General features: G+C 43.2%; 1 protein-coding gene and 1 pseudogene across 2 annotated transcripts in view; one reads left to right on the top strand and one right to left on the bottom strand.

Annotated features, from left to right (window-relative positions):
• The window catches only part of Lsamp (limbic system associated membrane protein), a 2,072,304-nt gene that overhangs the window by 795,330 nt on the left and 1,261,704 nt on the right, over positions 1 to 15,270 (bottom strand). The window lies entirely within an intron of this gene.
• Positions 11,551 to 11,745, top strand: LOC148122961 (Nuclear RNase P; annotated as a pseudogene).

The following is a 15,270-nucleotide window of genomic DNA, read 5'->3' as shown; positions in this document are numbered from 1 at the left end:
ATTTTAGGAAAGAATCTCACAGCAAACTTTCTTATTTTTTGGTTCTTTCTGTCCCTTCTTTTTCAATGTTTCCGGGCCTACGTGGACATTGTTTTACAAATATGCCTATTGGGGATGGGCTCCACAGCTTTGAATTTTGATGTGGTGTTGTCTGTCATGATGATAGATGAGGACTACACTTATTTAAGAACAAATATTTAGAGTGTTGTTAAGCATTATGCTGATTTAGCAAGGTGGTGGTTATAGGTTTTCCTCCAAGATTCATTCCTTAGCTAGCCCTGAATATTTGGCTAGATTGCCAATACAATACATATTTCCCCTCTGGTTGAGCAGGTTTAAAGGCTAATTAGAGAGTTGTTGGTGACTGCTAAGTTATGTGTTAGAACTATTGTGCCAGGTTGGTAATTGTTGTGGTTCATAGGTGCCACAGCTGGGTAAGACAGCTGTTTGCTTCTTTCCTTTGGAATCTTGTATGGCGTCTTCTGTTAATATGAAATGCAATTCTCCCAGAGGAGGACTCTGGTTAGTTTCAACTCTGAGGCCATTAGGTCCTGTGCCTGAAATTCACGATGTCTCCCACAATAGGGACTTACCTTCAAACTTCGGAGAGTAACCAAGGGAAATAGTCATACTCTGTAATGCAATCAAGTTAAATAAACTAAGTAATGGATGGATACTGTGAGTGTTCAGTTATAAACAGAACAGTTTTAAATAATCTGACCACAGAAACTTATTAAAATATTATGTAACTCAGATGAACAAAAAAGATATATGGGCAAGAGACCGGGATATCTCACCTTTTCTGAGGACAAATCTCATCACTGAGGATGCCTGTGAATACTGTTTTTTATAACAGGGAAAGACTTACTTTCCCCCTTTGAGATGGAGTTCTCATTATGTTGCTCACACTAGCATCAAACTGTTAGACAAATGTGATCTTCATGGCAGAGAGTTTTTCTGGAATTATGAAATTATTTATTATCACACCCCAAGTTATATCTATTTTTTCATCATTGTCCTTTCCTTCCATTTGTTTCTAGGCAATTCACTTTCTATATTTTATATCTATTACTCCTATTTTTATAAAAACGGAAAATTTAACACCTTTGGAAGGTTCTACGCTAAAGTTGATTTCCTTGTGTAATGATCAAGGCATATTTTGCGTAAATTTTAGAAAACCGTCAGTATCAGCATATTTGGAAGTACTCCAGTTGCTCAGAACCCAGAAAAATATACGAAGCCTGATCAAAAGCTGCTGTTTCCAACCCCACAGAGAAACTCACTGGATTTGGGGGGAATACATTGGCCATATTCAGAACTAGTTAAGAGCAACTGGCTGGTTTAAGTGGCCCCATGTGAGCCCCTCCAAGAAATCAACTTGAAAGGGTGCAAAGCATGTAGAATTATTTACAGAGAAGATCATATATTATTAATCATCAGCATCTGTCCCTCAAGACAGAGAAGATTGTCAGAGTTGGGGGTGAGAGACCATAGATGTCATGGTTTAAGTTAAAATGCTGCAGGTTCCCAGAGGGGTGCAGCGGCAGAAATGCTGTAGGTCCCAGAGCAGTAGCAATGGTCCACAAGTCCCAGGCAGGGAGTCGTGTGGTGGATGAGAAACCTTGATGAGTCAGCCAGTCCCTCGAGGAAAGACACACAGATGGGCATGCCACAAGACCACAATGCGGGTCTCTGAAGGTGGCTGGTCCCGGGCAGGGAGCCACATGGTGGGCAAGAGTCAGAGACATGGAGTGGCACGCCATGCTGAATGACGTTGGGCATTTATTTAGTAGGTTATGGAGGGGAAAGGGGAGAAGAGCAGAGAGAGGCAGAGAAAGAAAGAAAGAAAGAAAGAAAGAAAGAAAGAAAGAAAGAAAGTGTGTGAGAGAGAGGGGGGGAGAGAGAGAGAGAGAGAGAGAGAGAGAGAGAAACAGAATAGGGAAGGGGAGAAGAGCAGAGGGAGAGGCAGAGAGAGAGAGGAAGAAGAGAATGGGGGGAAGGGGAGAAGTAGGGAGAAGGGAGAGACAGAAGCTGCCTCTTAGAGGAGACAGAAAAGGAGGGACTTGGGCTGGAAGCTGAAGATTAGCTTGCCTCTGCAGACTGGGGGAGGGGAGTGGGTATGGCCTGTCTCTTAAAGGGACAGAGCAGACCTTTATAACAGGTGATCTGTAATGATAAATGTAACCTTGCAGCACAGGAAGAGGTAGTCAGATATTAGCATTAGGTGGCAGGCACATAACGAAGAAGAAGTAAATGCAACAAAATGTTTAAGAGGTGGGTTGTAGTGGAAAAGGTAAGGTGTTGGCAGAGTTGGAGTTGAACCAAGAAAGCAGAATTCACTTAGAGTGACAAATATTTTGTAGGACCCAGCCATGACAACCTCAATAGAGGTCCCAGTTTCAGTAGTTTACCCTGAGCCAATAGCTTGTTTCAATAAAGACCACAAATTGAGATCACCTAGGCTCCACTCAGGAACAGAGCATGCAAAGGAAATTCCTAACATTCCAACCATTGTAGATAGGATCACCTGCCAGCATACATCTATCACCTTTTACCAGGACATTCCTACACAAATGACAGCCAATCAGGATTTCCCGAAACTTAGAAATCCCTGATCCCTACCTTTGTTACTATAAAAACCCAACCCCAACTGAGTCTGGGGCTCTCAGATCACATCAATATGTTGAACACATGGAGAGTCTGAGTTTACAAACGTGTAAAAATAAAAGCCCTTTGCTTTAACATACAGGACTCGGTCTCCTAGTTGGTATTTGGGGGACTCCATGATCTGGGCAATGTAAGCAGTGGGTTATAGTGGAAAAGGCAAGGCTTTGGCAGAGTTGGAGTTGAACCAAGAAAGCAGAATCCATTTAGAAAGCTTGCTCAAAGAAAGGAAGCAGTTTAGTGTTCAAGCCCTTCATCATGCTATCACCATGCTCCATCTTCTATCCGCAAACTCTTACACTCATCTCCTCTCCAAGTACCGCTCTTCCACTATTCCCACTCTTGCTATGCGCCATTTCATCTGCTCTGCTGTCCAAACGGGAAACCAAAACTAACCTAAGATCAACTTCTTCCTTCCCTGGCATGCCCCAGATTTTCGCAAACCCTGCTTTATCCCATCTCTCAGATTTACAAACATCTGTTACTCATTCCCCATCCTTTTTCAATTTTGCACCATTCCCCAGAGTCAGTTTCTCTAAAGTCAGAGTCATTGTCCTGAACCCAGATTACATAAGGCTCTGCTGATATGTAAAATCTGTTCGAGAATCACAGTGTGGGGTGACGTGCTTTCCTTCACTGCTCTTGTACTTTTCTTTAAAATCTAGCTTTCATCATTCCTCCTTCCTACAGTGAAATGAGCGGTTCATTGCTAAACTTTCCCACTTCTCAGAATAGTCATCTAAGTCCAGGGACTTTCCCCTTTTGAAACTCAATACAAGAGCTTTCTTCTAGGGGTTCTTCTGCCATCCATCCTGTTTACTTGATGAAGTAAATGAAACAAATAAAATTTATGCTGTTGCATGCTTGGGCTGTCCCTGTATGGTGACTCTGTTGAACTTGTCCAAATTGGGTTTCATGGTCTGAGTTGATGAGGACAACTGACCAGGTCTCTTCCTCATTTGATTAGTAATTGTGTCCTTTATTAATTAACAACATTCGTCTTTTATTGATTAACAACACTTATTACAAATCTCTTCTTCAGAGAGGCAGCTTGGATTTTTTGTTGTTGTTGTTGGGAATTTATTCTTTCTAAGTCTCAAAAGATGTTCAGGAATATAACAAGCTTGAGTTGATATTGGCTGAATAAAAATCAAATCCATGGCCAGAGGACAATTGATTGGGTAAGGAAGACTAAGACCCCCTGCTCTCTTCAAAGCGTTAACACTTCATTTGGTTGTGAGTTTTCTGTTGGTTTATGAAATCATGTGAGCTCCGAATTAAGATGATTTTAAACTCCCCATGCTTAATTTGTACTTAAATTTTTAAAAGTTTGGGTATTTCTGAGTTGAATTTGAACTCCATTTTATTCTTTACGAGATTCAAACTATCTAACCCTCCTTTCAAATAAAGGAAAGGAGCAATGACTTACAGGAACTATAAATGTATTAAAAGTGTCACAATTGCTTTATTTATAGAGCAACATAAAAATGTAATTCAGGTACTTTAAAAAAATTGACACGGACTAAACAGAGAAGATGAGCCCGTGGGGATTACTTAGTGATCTGAAACTTCTCTCTGCAGTGTCTTGAACCGCAGCTTCAAATCCAGCGTGGGTCAAGACAAGCTGTCATTCTCAGGAGACAGAGGACTGGCTGCCTATCTTGCAGCTCACTGTGTGTGTTTTTCATATTGCTCGAGGACTTCATGTACTTACAAAAGCTTCTTGGAATTTTCTTATAAATGGTAATGCTGCCCTTAATAAGCTCAGCCAAATTTAGAGAACTCCCTGATTTATAACTGTCAGCTCCAGATAACGCCCTTGGGTTGTTAGCCATTCTACAAAAATCAAATTCAGTCACCACTTCAGAATGTGAGTTTTCCAGAAAGTTAACTCATGCCACTGTCTTCCCCTCACCCTGTGACCCATAATGTACTAAGTATCTAATTCCTATTAACAGGATTTTTCCAAATGTCTCAAATGATGGCCTAAAATATCCAATACCTACTAACATGGGAGAAGTGACCCCATCACTCTTTCCCTTTTCTGCTAGAAATTCTGTTTGTCACTGTCCATGGGTGCCAACACAAAAAGAATAGGAGATATCTGCATAAGTTGGAAAATTTATGAATGATAACATTTTGTCTTGTCACTTGGAGACATTTGCATGACAAATACTTTTGAGACAAGGGAGGATTCTTGTTTGAGAGATAAAGTGAGCTAGGATTCAAGATTCAGTCTCCTGTAGGACTCTTGGGATTCCTAGCATCACTCCCTTCAGGACAAGAGGATCAGTGCTGATACTTCAGAACACTGCTACCTTCTGAATGCAGCTATCAGTTGAGAGAAACAGTCCCACCCCACCCTCACTTCTCCATATAAACATACATTCTCTATATACATCCTTGGAGAAATTCCAGTTTGGGTACCAAGAACAGTTAACAGGTACTGAGCAGGAAATATGGTATCAAGAAAACAGAAACAGAAAAAACAATTAAACTTTGGTTGTCCTGATTCACAGGTGTCTACTATTCAAGGTGGTGAAGGTCGGCTTCAGCCTTGAAGGAGATTTCTTCCACACAAGCCACCCTGTATTTAAAGCAATGGCAAACAGCATGTGACGTTAGGAGGGAGATGGAAAATCTGAAAAGGAAGTAATATCAATGGGAAGATTGAATTTCAGGCCAGGGGGGTGGCTGGAATCAATCTCACAGTTTTCCTGAAGCTTCTCAGAGGAATAACAATGTGGAAAACATTTAGAAAATCATGACTTAGCTGAGGACACTCTCATTCACTTCTCAATTGCTGCAACTAATTTCAGAAGGTGCCTTTCCGTGGTGGAAATGTTAGCATCAGTCACCATGAAACAGAACCTCTTCTGACCAGGGTATGGTCAGGCACTAGGTTGCTGACTCAAAGCCCAATGCTTTCCTTAGGCACTGTAATGCATAGAAACCAAATAAGGCTTCTTTTCAGATGGAAAGTTTGTTTCTAAAATACAAGGCCAATATGGAGCTCAGAAACCACGGCTGAATGCCATGACCTGGAGAGACAGCAAGAAAGACCATGTGTATATGCAGGAGTGTGCACATCCATTCTGTGGGTAAGTGCACCAGTTTATGTACTTTGATATAACCCCGAGGTAATTGTTTTGGTTTGTAATCTTTTTTTTTTTTTAAAGAAAGACTTATTATGAGTCATGAGCTCTCTGCTAAGTAATTTTCCATCTTCCCTTAAATGCAAGGGGTTTGGTCAAGATGACAAAAACTTGATCTTAGGCCAGGAAGCAGAGAACAGCATTCCAGAAATAATGCACACAGTAATTCTGGAACCTTTGAGTATGTTCCTAAGCTTGGTAACAGAGAACAGCATTCTAGGGACAATCACGAAGTAATCCATGGAACCTGTGAATATGCTTCTATACATGACAACAGAGACATTTCAGATTAAGTAAGGGTGCAGATAGCATAGAGTTTTGACAGTATTTCCTGAACTACTTTAGTTAGCCCAGCTTTTCACAGGGGACCTAAACAATGAAAGAGAATGGTAGCTGAGCTAGAACAGGCATTATGACAAAGATAGAGGCCACTCTTCGAACTAGAAGTTGATAAACAAAGAAATAGATTTATGGAAAAGCCTTCAGAAGCAACACACATTTGCTAACTAGTTTAAGATGTCCGTCCTGTAATATTTTAACATTTGTGTTATTGGAAGCTACAAAGTTTATGACAACTTGTTAAGGAACAATGGAAAATTAACATACTGGTCGTGCTTCGTTAGCTACTGCTTTAGAGGGCATTCGTTGTCTTCACAGTCATTAACTCTATCCATTTCCTCATTTGTCTTGCAGTTAGCATCAGGTGTATTCTACTCCAGCTATGTGAAGCTTGAGTATGTGACTGCTTGGACCTTGCCTTTGACAAGATGACAACTGAATACGAGTAGATAAAATACCATAATCATCCGAATGGACAAGTAGCTTATACAATGATACCCAAGGAGGTAGAAGTCAATGAAATTTAAAAGTATGATTGTCAGAAATGAAGTTAAGTGGGAACTGAAAGGTTTTTTTTTTTTTTTTTTGCTTGTAGTTAAGCAAAGAAAAGAGGACGAAAGAGACCAAGTCATAAAAAGCTCAAGGCTTAAAGAAGTGGATGTGCTTTAGCATGGCAATAGAAAATATGCATCTGTGTGGACAGAAACAAAACCAGAGACCTAGTCCTAGTAGACAGGGTCTGGGCTCCCTGGTGTATGTGAGAAAATTGATAACTGTGCTTTTAAAAGCCAGCTAATAAAACTTTGGTGTCAGAGAGACAAAAAGCCGGAAGGATAGTGAAGTGTCCGACCCTTCCAAAGAGGGCAATTGGAGGAAGCCCAGGAGCACGCAGTCACTTACCCTCAATGCTTTGGCCAATTCTGCATCTCTGCATTGACAGTTGCCCACTGGAAAAAGAAGCTTCCCTGACCAAGAATGAGAGTAGCCCCAGTCTGTGGGTATATGCACACATCTTTAGAAGGCAATTTGACAACATGATCATTTAGCCAAATAACAACTGGTTCTTTTTATCATTTTGGTGACCTTCCCTGTCACCTGGGTACCCTGCCCCGCTCAACCCAATCTCCCCTCACTTCCCACAAAGAGAAGATGATCTCATGCCTCTCTCTTGCAAAGAGATAACTACTACCTTGCCCTTCTCTCTCCTCTCTCTCTTTTTCTCTCTCTATATTTTTATTACTGTATATATTCTCTTCGCTCCACAATCCCCTTACCTATTAATAAACTCTAGACCCAAGTTCTCTCTGCATGGTGTATCTGTCTGTCTCCCACCCGACCAGGGGACCTGCCAGGGTTATGTCACCATGAATCTTTCATTGGTGCTCTGTTCTCGGCAGGCCATCCCTTGTAGCTGAGGACTGCCAGGGAACCTGTAAACCTCTACCCTTCAGTATGGTCGTTTTTCCAACTTAAAATTGCTGGAATTCTGCACCCATCATCAAACAGTAGGTTCCTCCCACACATCTGGCCATGCCTCCATGAGTGTGCAATCACTTGGCGGTTGTAGTTCCCCCCTCCCCGCGTGTAAAAATGACCCAGTACTGGTCAGCCGCTTGCCTATCAGGCTTAAAGTCCCTCACTTGGCCCGACTCCGTGTGATGACATAGGGGTTCGGTTTGTGCCCACCCTTTCTCACGGCCCCTAGACATTGAGAGTGATGACCCAAAGCCAGCTTGAGCCCGGTCCATCCTGAACATATGGGATGCTTCTTGTCCTTCTCATGGAGACTGCGCCTGCCGTCCTCAGACACAGTTGCCTATCTTCAGCTTACATTCTGTCAGTGATCATTAGTTGGAAATGCAGCCTTTTTTCTCTGTGTCAATCTGTCTTTTATTGCCCTGCTGTGCTGTGGGCACATGGTTGAAGGCACTCAAAATCCTGGACCTGGACCTGCTACCAGCCTGCTTCTTAACTTTCTGTACACTAGTAAGATCACCTCTGGCACTTACGTCGAGCAGGGTTCTCACAGATTCTGTCCTAGCTCTGTGCTCACTGAGCGGTGCATTTGTTTTTTGGGTTTAGGGCCCCTAGCACCACATGAATGGTGGGTTCATTAGTTCCTTGGATGAATCTACGGATCCTTTTTGGGATACTGTTCCCTGTCAACCTAGTGCCTCTTCAGCGACTGTACTTCCTCGGCTCTTGTTACCTTGTGGATGAATGGATAAGGATCGGAGTCTGTTATTTATTTTTCTGCCTTACCTGTGGGAAACAGACTGACAAAGCTATATACATTTCTAACTTCTACCAAAGGATCGTTAAATGAATAGAGTTACACATCACATGGCAACCATGACTGCCACCATTTTGCTTGACCTTAGGAAAGCTAGGAGCCACAGACTTGTGAGGTTGTACCCCTAGTCAAAGAGCATCACCAGCAGTAGGTTCTCCATCTGAGGTCCCACTGCTAGCCAAACGTTGCCCAATGCCCATAACCTGCTAACAGGCAACTGCACTCCAGTAGTGGCTTGGCTACATGACCTGTCATCAGTTACCTTTAAGCCACTAGCGATGCTTTTAAAAATTACTTTTCTGTTCTATTGCATTTGGTGTATTTGCATGATGGTTCACCTCAGCAAGGCCCACTGAGGTGTTCATTACATGCAGAGATCCACCTGCAGTACATCTCCTCCCTGCAATGACTCCACTTTCCTGAAAAAAAAGGCAAGCTTTCTTTCACTCATTTTTCATTTAACTTTATACAGAACTTAAATTTAACTCTGTGTAAAAAAGTATGTATACTTACTGCTAAATGTTTTAAGTAGTCTGTTCAATGTAGCTCATCCCAGACTAAGAAGGCAATAAGTCTCAAATATTTTAAATTGGTATATACTTTTGAATTTCTTACAACATACTGTATATGTGATACTACCCTGCTTCAAAATATATTAAACTGTTTTCTACTATTGTAAGCATCTATTGCCAACAGTTCTTTTCTTCTTCGTCTTTGACAAGTATAAATCCTACCTGTTAAGTTAAAAACCAGTACAGTCAAGCTTAGACTCGCTCTCCAGGCAGATTCTATATTGTAGTCATAACTTTTCTATACCCAATAATTAGCCCTCAAGTTCTCAGAGATCTTGGGAATATAGCATTTAAATGTTTAATTATTAAAAGGCTTTTCATGACAGAGAAACAGGTTGGCTCCTAGCAGCAGCTCCCCCCTCCTCCAAAGAAGACAGAAGACAAATGGGCACAGAATAGGCACAAAACAATGCTGATCCACAATTTGCTTCATCAAGTAAAAGAACTAACCACTGGGAAGAACTGCCTTTCATCTAAACTGAAGATCTCCAGACAGTGTACAGAATCGCTGCAATCGACTGCCTAGTTGCTCAGGCCAAGGTAGGCTTGTCTTCCTATAGATTTCCTAACCTACAGGATCTTCGAAGGCCTGGCAGACCATGCTGCTAACAACAGAAGGCAAATACTGCCCTAAAAGTCCCTGCCCTCAACAACCATGGAAGACCCTGAGGAGTGGCTCTAGGTAGCCAATCAAGTAAGTTCTCTGTCATTTTTTAAATCAATAACTCAAGGAAAATGTTATCATTCTCAAAGATCTCTAATGCAGTTTGACAGCTGAGAGGTAACACCAATTTCAGGATAACTTCTTACCATGTTTTAAACAAAAAGGTGTTTTAAGATATCCAAAAACAAGTTATTAAGGTAAGTACCCACAAGCTATGAAGGTCTGGCAACAAATGCAAGTTATCAAATTTCTCTTTCATGCTGCCTTTCCTAGTCTTAACATTATCAATTAAATACTGATAAGCTATTAATCTAACTCTGGTAGAGTGCTACTGCTACCATACTGCAAGATCAAAAACTTTAAATTCTCTTTGGCCGTTTTCTAAATATATATTTCATTGTACCAAAACATCTGTCACAGTCAGTCTGATATAAATACACTGCTGTTTATAAAACTTATGCTTTACAAACTCTAAGAATTCTTGTGTGTTCCAGGGAGCCAAGTTAAAGGATTTAGCTTAAACAGGTCAGATATAACCCTCTCTCAATTCCCTGGTCCTGACACCCACCTTCCTCCTCAATTACCAGGACCTGAAGAAAGAATTTTTTTCTTCCTAAACTTAACCTTGTCCTCTGCTCTGCCAACACCTTGCCAGGTCCAAGAGACACTGGAGAGCTCCACATTACAAATCCTGGACAGGAGTAAAGCAACCAGCTACCCCAGAATGTGACCAGCACCCTGCATTCTCAGGCCTGGCAGACTCAATGTCAGCAAATAAACAGTCTTGTCAATCCGACGCCCCATCCCCTTAACCTGTCATACCTAACTCCCTGCATTTTTATTATAAGAGAAATATAGAAGTGTTACTATTTTGCTGATTTTCTGTGTCACCTGGTGTTGGGAGCCACCTGGAGGCACAGGTGGTCCTGCAGTTTGGAGGTATACCTGGCTTAGCCATGTGGGGCTGAGCACCCTTGCCTGCACCCTTGCTTGCACATGCTCAGACCAGCAGAATGGCATTAACCAATCAGGACAGCGTTCAAGCCTCTCCACCGTTTAAAAGCAGCTGCCTCGGGCCCAACGCTCTCTCTCTAAGCTTTCTCTCGTCCCTGCTCTATCTTCCCTTCCCCCAATTTTCCTCAATCAAAGGGCTCCGAATAAAGATGTGACCAGGGAAGGAATTCTCGTTTTTGGTGGCGTTCATTCCTGCTGGTCAGGATGCGCCCCTCAACTGGTGCCTCAAACCCCGGGACTCCGAGGGACCCTGACAACTACGCCGGGGGACCCTGAGAAGGAAGCGCCCAGCAACGCGCTGAAAGCCCGGGAGAAAAAGCCGAAATCAGACACCAGGACAGAGAGCCGTGAATTTCAGAACTCTGAATACATGGAGCGGTGAGTGACGTCAGTTAAATCCTCCAGAAAGGGTAGGAAAAGAAATGAAAAAAGGATAGGCCTAAAAAGAAAAGAAAATACAAAAAAAAATCAAAGTTAAGGTATCTGAAAGAAGGTACAAAAAGCAACGGGGAAGAAAAATCCCTTAAGTTCAGTGCAGGAGGAGTGTAAACAGCAGCAAAAAAGGCGAGGTAACTAAGGCGGGACTATGAGGACGATGGGGTACGGGAGACCGCGGCTTCCGCTCCCTTTCCGTCCACCTGCGTACTCGCTGTTAGAGACCGGGGCAACAGTCTCGTAGGGAGGCGGAATTGATCATGTCCGAAGACTGCCTTCCCTATTCTTAAAGAGCCACACAGCTTTTGGAGGTGATTTTCGCCTAATTTTGTTAAGAGAGCTCAGTCTCTGGCTCTCACGTACAGAAAACTTTAACTTTGATTGAGGAAGTAGCCGGCGGTGGTGGCGCACGCCTTTAATCCCAGCACAGGCTCTGCTAAGTGCTCTTCACTCCCCGGCCCCTGGGAAGGTCTGAGACTGGGGCCCCCCGCGGCCCTAACCGGGCCCTCCACGGGTGGGCGGATGCCCCCCCTCGCCGGAGCTTGGAAAAGACTCACGGCCGGCGGTGCGAGTTCGATGCCTGAGGTGAGGCAGGGCACACAGGATAAACCGGCGAGCCCGCGCACGGCCCGGGGCGGAGCCATGCCTTTGGGCCATGCGGAGCGCGCCACGGTGGGCCTGGGCCGCGCCTCAGAGATGGAGCTGTCGCCGTCCGCTGCTGCTTCCGCCGCCCTCAGCCAAGGTCGCCAAAAAATTCAGTCAGATAAAAACATTTGTCGCCAAAAATTCAGTCAGATAAAAACATTTATCCCCCAAACATCGCCCCTTTGTCAGCAGGAAGTAGTCAGATCGATTGCTGACGCCCATTCTCCCTCAAAGAACTGGTCCTAATTATCATAATAAAGGCGCGTCAACCTGGTTACCATTACCTATTGCCTCTGGCAACGGGTGGAATAAAACAATGCTACCTAGAGGTTTTTTTCATTTGAATGCAGGAGCTGGAGAGATGGCTCAGAGGTTAAGAGCACTGACTGTTCTTCCAAAGGTCATGAGTTCAATTCCCAATGACAACTGTTTTGGTGTTAGACAATAGAGGGGGACTACCAGTGACAGCTTCCCCCAGAGAAAGGATTTCTCTTGCATTCTTTACACTTAATTTTTAATTCAAAATTTTGCTGGTACAGGCAAACAAGATTTGCTTTTTGAAGCTGAGACCTACAGGTCTCTAAGTTCAAAACCAGCCTACTTCCAGTACTGATTGTGCTGAATTTTTACACTGAGAGTTTTTAGCACTCTTAAATGTTTATTTGGGAGGAGAGTTTTGTTTATGTTTTTCTAGGAATGCTGACATACATCTGGATGCCAGCGAGACTGACAAGAGAGATAAAGAAGATGACCCAGTGGATGCTGAGTGTCCTGCTGTGGAAGATTCATGCGGAGACAGCAGAGATGACCCTCTGGGCAGTGTCAAGAGCAGCTGTTTCACACCATCGACTTGAGCAGCACCCTGTGCAACCTCTTATCTCTTAACAATTTTCTGACTGACTCTATTTTGCCTTTTCCTTCCTTAGGAATGGGTGGGAGCAGAGATATTCTTGGCATGCTGTGTATAGGTGGAAGAGCTGTATGTCTTTGATTGGTGTGCTACCTGCTAGCCCAAGTGAGGTGGGACAAGGTCTTTGTGGCACAGGCCTTGGCAGCCTTGGTATGTATATCCTCACCCCAAGTTTGACTCTCAGCTTCAAAGGAGCTCATAGGCAATTAGCCATGCATAGCCTTAGTACCCTCTAGGGACCAGATAATCCCACGGTATAGAGGAAGGTATGCATAGGCGGAGGGTGTACAGACACAGCCCTAGCACTCCCAGGGTAGTGTCCCATTGCACGGGAAGGGTGTGTCTTGCTTTTCTTTTCTTCAATCTGTCCACACATCATGAGGTGGGGACCAGATTGGAAAATAGTTTTGCCTTATTGCTCTTAAAGACATTAATAGGGGGAGCTGTTGGGAGCGACCTGGAGGCACAGGTGGTCCTACAGTTTGGAGGTATACCTGGCTTAGCCATGTGGGGCTGAGCACCCTTGCCTGCACCCTTGCTTGCACATGCTCAGACCAGCAGAATGGCATTAACCAATCAGGACAGCGTTCAAGCCTCTCCACCGTTTAAAAGCAGCTGCCTCGGGGCCCAACGCTCTCTCTCTAAGCTTTCTCTCGTCCCTGCTCTATCTTCCCTTCCCCCAATTTTCCTCAATCAAAGGGCTCCGAATAAAGATGTGACCAGGGAAGGAATTCTCGTTTTTGGTGGAGTTCATTCCTGCTGGTCAGGATGCGCCCCGCAACCTGGGTACCCTGGCCCTTTAAGAGACAAGTCCTGCCCACCCCCATCTTCCCCACCCCCACCTTCCCTCTAGGCAAGTTAACCTTGTGCCTCTCTCTCTCTGTGTCCATTCCTCTTCTGAAGAGGTAACTACTGCCTCTCCCCTCCCCTCCCCTCCCTCCCCCCCCTTTCTCTCTCCCCTCCATTATCCTCTTACCCATTAAATAAACTCTATACCCAAGTTCTCTCCACATGGCTTATCTGTCTCTCACCCTCCATGATCTCCTACCCTTCAGGGGACCTGCCAGGGTCACATTGCCATGAATCTTTAAGTTCTACCCTAGAGCCTATAATTTTCCCAACCATGGGATTTTTGACCAGGATTACTGATCAAACATGAAGTTTGCTCTTATAGAATAGGTCTTAAATTGACTCAGTGCTCAGTTCTACACAGGATACCTATATAGCACCCCCCCCCCCAATTCTTGCTGTCCCTACTAAAGCTTGGGAAACATTGCAGAGGAGGAGCCAGACATAAAATAAGTCATATGTGAGATAAGAGTGTGAGATGCTATATTCTAGACAGGACCTGACAATTGATGTCATGAGCACATAGCAGTTGTGATTACTTGCACAAGACCTGAATGAGATCAAGCAAGTCAAAAATCATAGTCAAGGAGAAGAAAAGAATATCCAGGCCTCTGCCTTTATTGAGAAGCTATTGGGTGTTAATATTTTTGGCAACACAGAATCATTCTTCAACGATGTAGCTACTGATGGGATTCTCATGTTTGGTAGGTGACCATATACTGATTACCAATGCACATATGGGTAGGGCTAAGTAGACTCAGTGGGTCACTACTGGAGTGGATGGGCATGATGATATTTGTGGGACATATTATAGGAGAACATTTGAGTAACTGGAGGAGGGAATGAGGGGCATGTATAATATTTCATTGTGTACTTGTATGAAATCTTCATGAGTAAAAAAAAAAATTGAAGAAGTAAGTGCAAGAGAGAAGGTATGAAAGAATCCAAGTAGTATGAAGAAAACAGAGCCACCTGGGCTTGGCTATTAACTGGCTAGAGTAGTCAAAGAAAAAAAAAAGAGTAAGAGTGAATCTAAGTTTAGCCTTGGGGTAGGGGGACTAGAATGTCACTTTCAAGAAGAGAAGCAATAGGGAGCGGTTTGGTTTGTTGACTGCAAAGATTTCATGCACACATGCCATGCTCTGTTTTCACAGTCTTAGTCTATTTCCTGAAGGCAGGGACTACATTTCCTACAATTTTAGCATTTCTTGTAACTATCATAATTCTAGCACATGATAAATTCTTGTTATGCTGAAAAGAATATTGTGCTCAGAAAGAACAATGTGTATTTTGATTTCAATTCAAAGAGGTGCTTGGGGTTTAAAATTACCCTGAGGGTCAATCAACATAGCTCTAGGCAAAGGCATATCTCTTAGAAATGGATTAAAGAGTCATTGATGTTGGGATTTTTTTTCCTTCAAGCATGATGTATTATCTTCAATAATAGAGAAAAGAAACAAGTCCCCCTGTGTTGTATTTCTTTGATTTTAGGCACAAAAGCTAAGCAGGGTAGAATTTCGATATCTTTGTTGATAATCAAAGAAACAGAGCAAGTATTCTTAATCACCTACTATGTTCCTGGAGTTTCCCTGCCACAAAGGTAGAGGGTCTTTTGTTTTTTATTCTATTTATTTCAAATAAGGGCTGGGGGCGTGTAGCTTAGTAGTTGAATACCTGCTTAGCATATGCAAGGGCCCTAATCCGATCCCGAGCATATAAAGCCAACATAA

Source organism: Myodes glareolus, chromosome 2, assembly GCF_982192425.1.
Source record: "Myodes glareolus chromosome 2, mMyoGla1.1, whole genome shotgun sequence".
In the NCBI taxonomy this organism is placed as follows: Eukaryota; Metazoa; Chordata; class Mammalia; order Rodentia; family Cricetidae; genus Myodes; species Myodes glareolus.
The sequence above is the reverse complement of the archived record's forward strand: the minus strand, read 5'-3'. Positions and strand labels throughout refer to the sequence as shown.